Source organism: Ipomoea triloba, chromosome 12 (genome assembly GCF_003576645.1).
Source record: "Ipomoea triloba cultivar NCNSP0323 chromosome 12, ASM357664v1".
NCBI lineage: Eukaryota > Viridiplantae > Streptophyta > Magnoliopsida > Solanales > Convolvulaceae > Ipomoea > Ipomoea triloba.
The window spans coordinates 14,525,147-14,534,485 of record NC_044927.1 but is presented as its reverse complement, the minus strand read 5'-3'; positions in this window follow the sequence as shown (position 1 = coordinate 14,534,485).

Sequence of the window (9,339 nt, the reverse complement as noted above, 5' to 3'; positions counted from 1 at the left end):
TTTAGAGTACAGAAAACACCAACAAACGTATTATTAAAACACACCATTCAACATACTAAAATGCACCAGTTCTTAGATTAAAACACACCACTTAACCACCATACACCAAATGCAACTACTCTCGTAAAAATCACCACCATGTGTATTAAAACACACCATTCTACGTTATAAAATGCACCACTGGACAAATTAAAACACACCATTCCCCACCATACCGAAATACACCACTCAATTCAAATGCACCAACAAAATTAAAACACACCATTATACGTTATAAAATCCACCACTGGACAAATTAAAACACACCATTCCCCACTATACCGAAACACACCACTCAATTCAAATGCACCAACAAAATTAAAACACACCATTCAACGTTATAAAATGCACCACTTGACAAATTAAAACACACCATTCCCCACTATACAGAAACACACCACTCAATTCAAATGCACCAACAAAATTAAAACACACCATTATACGTTATAAAATGCACTAGTTTTCAGATTAAAACACACCACTTAACCACCACACACCAAATACACATACTATTGCGAATTACAGCATTATTATCTCAAATATGAACCAGATTAATGTTGATAATGCACAGAGTATTGCGAATTACTCCATTCTCGTTTCTCTGTTGGAGTCGATCTATGCGTTTTGTTCAGAACGGAGCGCTCGTTGCTGGTGATGGAATCCCTTCTACGCTCGTCTGGTGTTTGTTGCTCAGTGCTCGTCGACTTCAAGTCTTCGTTGTTGTCTTATCTGATCTGGTTTTGAAATTGTAGTGAATTGCCAACATTATCCTTCCCGTTCGCGTAGCTAAAGATCGGCGCCTATAGTGTTTGGATTAATATGAAGCCTTAGATCATGGGATCTAATGGTGCAAATAAGGCCACACAGCCGCACGGGGGAGACTGGCCGCATTTGATGGGGACTCTATATATATATATATATATATATATATATATATATATATATATATATATATATATATATTCTTTTTTTTTTGTTTTTGTGAGTATGCGTTTCTTCCACACGGTGGCGGAAATACGAGTCTGCCACTGGCTAATGGGTATATGTCTTCCCCTCGGTGGTGGGTGTAAGTCTTCCTTTGCCTAGTGAGTATGCATTTCTGTAACCCCTCGTCTATTCCGATAAGTTTAGGGTTCGAAAAATATTTTTTTTAGGCTATGACATTTATGAGACGATCTCTCGGTACTTCAGCAGGATTTTTATATGTGAGACTAGTTATTGATAAGCTGCGATCTACGTACCGGTCACGAACCGTAAGAATTTTAGGAGTTGGATTTCGGACCCGATTATCCTAGGAAATGAATTATTAGACACCACACTATTATTCTTGAATTTCCTATTTAATTAAATTAGCCCATAGCAGCAAAAATTTATTCTTGATCGTACATCGCGAAATTTCGCGGTGTACCGAACCTAGCCCAATTTTGAGTTTCAGTCTGGGATAAATTTTTGGTTTCAAAAATTATTTGATTTGAATTAGTTTCTACCGAGAATTCATCTGATTTAATCCCTAACTGTCAAGCAAATCTTATCTTTTAAGACTTACCATAGAATTGTGACAAGTGTCACACTATTTCACCATGTGAATAAAAAGGGATTAATTAAATGGGATGTTTGGATAAGTCTTGTAAGGGATTAGATGACTAAGTCTTCATTTTTTTCCCATTTCCCCTTGCTATTGCCGAAAATAGAGAGAGGGAGAGAGTAGAGTGTGATCTTCATCTTCTTCTTCAAGCTTCAAGACTCCATAGCTAGCAAGTTCATCATAGATCTCCAAATATTCGGTAAAACTCCAATTTTATTCGGTAAATAGCTTTATTTTCCCTCCTAGAACATGAATCTAAGTTAAGATTTCTTAAAATTATGTGTTATGTTGTTGGTGGAATTTTAGGGTTTTAAGGTGAAATTGGGGAAAATCAACTCCAAGAGTCTTCTACGAGATTAGTAACCTGGTTGAGGTAAGGAATCTCTTTAATTGGTTGAGGTTGTTTGAAACTAGATAATTGATAGCTAGGTTATGAATTGTTGTTAACTTGTGAACATGAAAATCTATGTGATGAGAAGACTATGTCTTAGTAGTATAGTAATGATATGATAGGGATACATATGCTAAGAGGAAGGACAATTATGTATTTATGTGTGTATATGTATATATATATATATATATATATATGTGACGTGTGTGTATATGTATGTGGGTTTGTGTGTGTCGTGTATATATATATATATAAGTGTGTGTGTGCGCCGAATATATATATATATAAATGGTAAAATGTCATATTTTGAGTATAGCTTATGGTATGTATTAACCGTAAATATATATGTTGTTAGTAAGAAGTGTAGTGTTATGTAGTTAGGCACATGTGTTATGTAGGTAGTGTTACATATGTGTGAACTTATGAATATTATAAGGAGGTGGTATTATGTGCATGTAAAGAATAAATGTATTTTGTATGTTATGCCCACGTTAAGGTTGGGAAGTGTACATGTTATATGCATTGAGGTATAAATGTGTCAAGTATGATACTTATGTGAAAAATGTGGAGTTGAAGGTGTGGGATAGTTACACTTGAATTACCATTGTGAAAGGTTGTTAGTGGACTATCCAAATGTTTTGCAAAAGAAAAGGGGAATTTCTGGATTTGGTTAAAGGGGGAATTAATTTCCGAGTATTGGAATTGACCCAAGTACGTCCAAAATATTTTCAATGCAAGAAAGGAAAAGAGTAGAAAAATGTTTTCAAACCTTAGTTCTAGTAAAGGTAGTGAAGGACCTTGTTAACCTACGGGATAAAGATGAGCTTAAAGTGCCTATCCCGCATGGTAGTTATGTGTATGATCATTCATACTGTGGGCGAAGTCTATTCGCCGAGTACTATATCACCCGGAAGGAAAAGGTACTCCTACGGGGGTGTGCACACTTAAGTATAGTCACTCTATGTTCGGGTAGGTGTCGTTCTTATGAACCTAGTGAGGCTAGCTAGGAATCATTCCAACGCTCCTATAAGTCCAGGGGATCAGTATTAGACCGGGCGATGACCACTGAACCCGAGTTCAACGATCGAAGTGGTCAAAAGTGGAGAAAGAACTCCAAAGGCCTCACACTTTCTATCTAGGACTAAGTGGAATTTTGAAATATGAATGTAGTTACGCCGTAGCTACGGGAAAGAGAGATGTGACAAGTATTTAAGTACCCAAAGGTTGTGGGTGATCTCTCTCTTTGAAAAGTGAAAAGTGATGAGAATTTCATTTTGAGGGAAAGGTTTTTCAACTAAAGTGATTACGAGTAAAATGTGTGATTTATGTTTTCTATTACTTACTAGTATGCTTAAATGTTTAACAACACGTTCTTTGGGTAAGTAAATGATTATTAAATGACCTCGTCAAGAGGGAAATGGTTCGGGATGGTATTGAATTTTGCTTATTGTGTATGCAAGTTGCTATTTATAACTGTTGCAGGTAGAATCTCTGCCGATGAGTAAGGTATAGAGTTTCCATGAAACAATTTTACAAAACCTTTATTTAGTTTCGAATAACCCATGGATATCCTTACTTAGCCGTCTCGCTAACTGCACTTCACTGTGTTCCTAACAGATGCAATCTAGTGTCAGTTCCTGTAGCCCGGTGAATTCCGAAAGTTCACCGGAGTATGTTTGTATAACACCCCAATTTTCACATCTTGGATTTATTACGAAATCCCTAATAATACATTGCGGAAGCTTACATCATATCAACAGAAAACCGGGTGCTACCGCCACACCTAGAGTGAATTCTATCACCTCTTTGACAAACTCCACTCTAAGTGCACAGGCTAAACTTACAACATTAATAACAATCCCTGTCTACATCAAAGAGTAGACCTCAACCTGTACTTCCCTTCTATCCCGAGCTCATCGGCTACAAGGTCCCACACTAAACTGCAACTGATAAGAAACACATTGAAGTGCAGTTAGCGCGACAGCTAAGTAAGGAAATCCATTTGTCACTTAAAAGTAGACAAAGGTTTGAAAGCATAGATAATCTAAAAGCTTTATAAGGTTTTACCATGATTTGAAAATCTGCCTGTAACGAAACGATTTATAGATAGTATAATATCGTATAAACGTTAAATCATATAAAGCTTTTCTCAAATAAGACTGAAGTCATAACTTGCCACTCAAAATAATTTTCATGCCCTTTTCAGACAAGTTTGCAAAATTTCACATTTCCAGGAATTTCATCATTTGCAAATAGAACCGCAGCTCTAATATTTATAATAATCTGAACCGCAGCTCAGAGTAACAACAATTTTCATACTGCATATAGAACCGCAGCTCTATAATAATCTGAACCGCAGCCCAGAATAACAATAATTTTCATACTCAACAATTTTCCACTTAGTTTCCCCTGAGTAAGCACTTTGAACATTTCTCAATTCTCCTTCTCAAACCTTGGGCAGTGGCATTTCCCTGCCTTCCCGTCGGTCTCCTTATCCCAACCTAGGGCCATGGCACTCCAGCCCTCCCATAGGTCCAACCTTATTCCAACCCCGGGCCGTGGCGTTTAAGCCTTCCCGAAGGTCCCCACCTTATTCCAGAAACTAAGGGTTTGAAAACATTTTTCTTTTTCTTTCCTGGAATCAAATAGTATTTTCAAAATAATTTATTTCATCCAAATATGGTTGTGACATCCCAAAATTTCGTCACTAGTTTTGTTCAAAAAAAAATATTTTTGTCAAAATTGATTTTGACAGTTTCTGTCCAGAAATTACAGTTTTGCGCAGTCCGAAAGATTGAGCCGGTAAAAATAGTTCCCGAACTCTTTTTCACTTGAAATTTTTATGGTAGAACCCTAACTCATAGTACTTGATGTTCATAAAAAGTTTTGGTCACCTAGGTTCACGAATTTACACAGAAAATTCCATTTTTGCCCTTGGCAGTGTGCTGTCCAGCATTTTTCCTTCTCTGGACCAGTTTTGGGAAAAATTCCGAAAACCATACTTATACTACTCCAAAAATTATGAAAGTTTATATGCGGCTTCTACACTTATAGAACTACATGTATAAAAAATATTGGACCAAAATAATTTACCGATTTTTCCCAGAAATTCACGGAAGTTACTGACAGAAATCTGTCCTGATTTCCTTTCTCTATTTCCACAAGTATAAGCTTATATAGACATAAATACAACATATACAAGCATATCCAAGCTATGAACTTGTATACGAAAATATTCCCAAAGCTCCAAAAACACCATATTTCAACTAAAATCAATTATCTAAATTCAAGTGACTAATTCCAACTTAAGGGAATTCCTTACCTCACAAGTGTGTAATATCACCGTAAAAGTAGTCTTGAACCTTTATCCCCAAGTTTCACCGAAAAACCCTAGGTAGAATACACCACCATAACAACATATTTAAGAAATCTTTACCTACAATCAAGTTCTAGGGAAGAAATCAAGACTTTTTAACCGAATAAAACCGCAAACTTACCGAATAGTTGAAGACTTGTGTGGAGATTGGCTATGGAAGCTTGAAGCGAGGAAGAAGAGGATGAAGAAGATGAAAGCTCACACTCTCTCCCTCTCTTTGTATTTCGGCCAAGGCAAGAACAAAAGGGCAAGGAGAATAAACATGTTTTAGACACTTAGTACTTTGAGGGGAATGTTTGCATGGAAGAATTAAAATAGAATAAAATAATGAAGTATTTTTAAACTTATCAGTTGGGGTCCAAACAGATAAAGTTTCGGTAGAAAATAATTTAAACAGGAATAATTTTGAAACCAAAAATTTATCCCAGACCGAAACTTGAAATTGGGCTAGGTTCGGTACACCGCGGAATTTTAGCGATGTACGTTCAAAATGAATCTTTTTCTGCTATGGGCTGATTTAATTGAATTGGAAATTCAATATTAATAACATGGTGTCTAATAATTCATTTCCTAGGATAATCGGGTCCGAATACTAGTTCCCAAAATTTTACGGTTCGTGACCGGCACGAACGATCGCAACTTAATAACAACTATTCTTCCTAAAAAAAATTCTCTTGAAGCCTCGAGGGACTATTTCATGAATGTCATAGCTTAAGGAAATATTTTTCGAACCTTAGTCTTACGAAAATGCCGAGGGGTTACAGTCTACCCTCCTTAAAGAGAGTTTCGTCCCCGAAACTTCCTTCTTACACTGCACGGTCTCAAGTAGATTACTACTTACCTTCGCTTACACATAATAGAATCTTAGTATGCCTAATGTTAGTACACAAATTTATTTAAGCATATAGCAAGTAAATCGATCCTACATACCTGAGCCAAATAACTCTGGATAACGTTCCATCATAACGCTTTCCAACTCCCACGTGGCTTCCTCCGAGCTATGATTCGACCATTGGACTTTGACCATTTTAACTGATTTCCTTCTTGTATCTCGGGTCTTAGAGTCTAAGATTCGAATTGGCCTTTCTTCGTATTCCAACGAATCATCCATCTCCAATTCCTCAGGTTCCAATACATGGGATGCATCAGGTACATACCGCTTAAGTTGAGAAACATGAAATACATTATGCACCCGGTCAAGCTCAATTGGTAGGGCCAGTCGGTAGGCTAAATTTCCTATCCTTTCCAAGATTTCATAGGGTCCTATATAGCGAGGACTCAACTTTCCTTTCTTTCCAAATCTCTTGACTCCTTTAGTTGGTGAGATTTTCAATAGCACCTTCTCTCCAACTTGATGTTCGGTGAATTGTCGTTTCAAATCGGCATAGGACTTTTGACGATCCTGTGCAATTTTCATCCTTTCTCGAATCACCTTGATTGCCTCTGTAGTCTCTTGTAGGTACTGAGGTCCAAGTATAACAACGTCGCTCTTGTCATTCCAACATAGAGGACTTCGACATTTTCGCCCATACAGCGCTTCATAAGGAGCCATTCCTATACTTGCATGATAGCTGTTGTTATAGGAAAATTCGATTAAATCCAACTGCTCATCCCATGAACCTTGGAAATCAAGTACACAACCTCTGAGCATATCTTCCAATGTCTGTATCGTTCGCTCCGTTTGGCCATCAGTGGCAGGGTGAAAAGCTGTACTTAATTTGAGCTGAGTGCCCATCATCATCTGCAACGCTTCCCAGAAACGTGATAGAAATCGTGAATCTCGGTCTGAAACGATATCTTGCGCTACTCCGTGATATTTAACCACGTGTTTAATATAGGCTCTTGCCAACCTTTCCATGGACCATGTCTTGTTCATTGGAATGAACCTCGCTGTCTTAGTTAGTCGATCGACGATAACCCACACCTGATCGTTTCCAGACTTGGTTCTAGGCAATCCTCCCACGAAATCCATCGAGATTGAGTCCCATTTCCACTGCGGAATTTTTAATGGCTGCAATAATCCCTTTGGTTTACTTCTTTCTGCCTTGACCTTTTGACAGTTCAAGCATTTAGCCACAAATTCAGCTACATCCTTCTTCATGCCCGACCACCAGAAATTTTGTTTTAAGTCCTTATATAGTTTATCCCCACCAGGATGAACTGAATAGGGTGTATAATGACCTTCCTTCATTAATTGTTCCATTATCTCCTTACACCCTTTTGGTATTATCCACCTACCTTAGAATCTTACACTCCCATCTGGGTGTAATTCAAATGGACCATGTTTTCCATCAATCATCTTCTCCCTGATGCTCCCTACCCAATTGTCCTCTTCTTGTGCTTGTTTGACTTCCTGGAATAGGGTTGGAGTCACCGACATGTAATAAAATTTTATTTCCTGTTCCACCTGACCACACATCTGTATCTCCAAATTGAGTCTCTGAAAATCCTCGCATAATTGTTCGGGTAATACCCAAAGAGCATGGTTTGATTTTCGACTCAAGGCATCAGCTACCTTGTTTGCTTTGCCCTCCTGGTATTGGATTTCCAAGTCATAATCTTTGATCAATTCCAACCATCTCCTTTGCCTTAGATTAAGGTCTCGCTGAGTAAAGATGTACTTTAAACTCTTGTGGTCCGTATAAATCTTGCATGAGATTCCATAGAGGTAGTGTCGCCAAATCTTGAGAGCAAATACCACGGCTGCCAGTTCTAAGTCATGCGTCGGGTAGTTAGCTTCATGAGTTTTTAATTGGCGAGAAGCATATGCTATTACCCTTCCATTTTGCATCAAAACACATCCTAGTCCCTTGTGAGATGCATCCGTGTACAACTCGTAACCTTCCGCTCCAACAGGTAAGGTCAATATTGGAGCAGTCGTCAATCTCGTCTTAAGTTCTTGGAATGCCTGCTCACATTCTTCACTCCAACTATACTTGGTCGTTTTCTTGAGCAGGTTTGTCAACGGCTTTGCTATCCTTGAGAAGTCCTGAACAAATCTTCGGTAATAACCCGCCAAACCTAAGAAACTACGGACTTCCGTAACTGATTTGGGTGCTTCCCATTCAAGTACAGCTTGTATCTTAGCTGGGTCCACTGCTATCCCTTCTTGGGTGATTACGTGTCCAAGAAAAGCAACTTCTCTTTTCCAAAATTCACACTTTGACAATTTCGCAAAAAGTTTCTTTTCCCTTAGTGTTTGTAACACTGTCCGAAGATGTCCCTTGTGATCCTCCGGTGTCTCAGAGTAGACCAAGATGTCATCTATGAAGGCGACGACGAATTTATCCAAATAGGGAAGGAAAATTCGGTTCATCAGGTCCATAAAGGTTCCTGGGGCGTTAGTCACTCCGAATGGCATAACCGTGAATTCATAGTGCCCATATCTCGTCCGAAATGCTGTCTTAGGCACATCCCCCTTCGCGACTCGCACTTGATGATACCCTGACCGTAAGTCAATCCTTGAAAACACTCCCGCTCCTTTCAACTGATCGAATAGATCATCGATCCTAGGCAACGGGTACTTGTTCTTTACTGTGACTCGGTTTAGTTCCCTGTAATCGATGCACAGTCTAAGACTCCCATCCTTCTTCTTAACGAACAGTACCGGTGCACCCCAAGGCGATACGCTTGGTCTGATAAATCCTTTCTCCAGTAATTCCGCCAATTGTGCCTTTAGTTCCTCCTTAAATTCTTCCCAACCAAACTCTGGGTCTTGTAGAAGATTAGGTGTTCCTGGTATGAGATCAATGGTGAATTCCAACTCTCTTTCCGGTGGCATTTCTGTGAGATCGTCGGGGAACACGTCAGGAAATTCGCGTACAACTGGGATTCGATCGATTTCGAGTTCTTCTGGTTCGGAATCTTGCACCAAACAGAGGTATACTTCACATCCCTGGTGCATATACTGCTTCAGTTTCTGCGCTGTCAACAACCTGGATTCGTGTT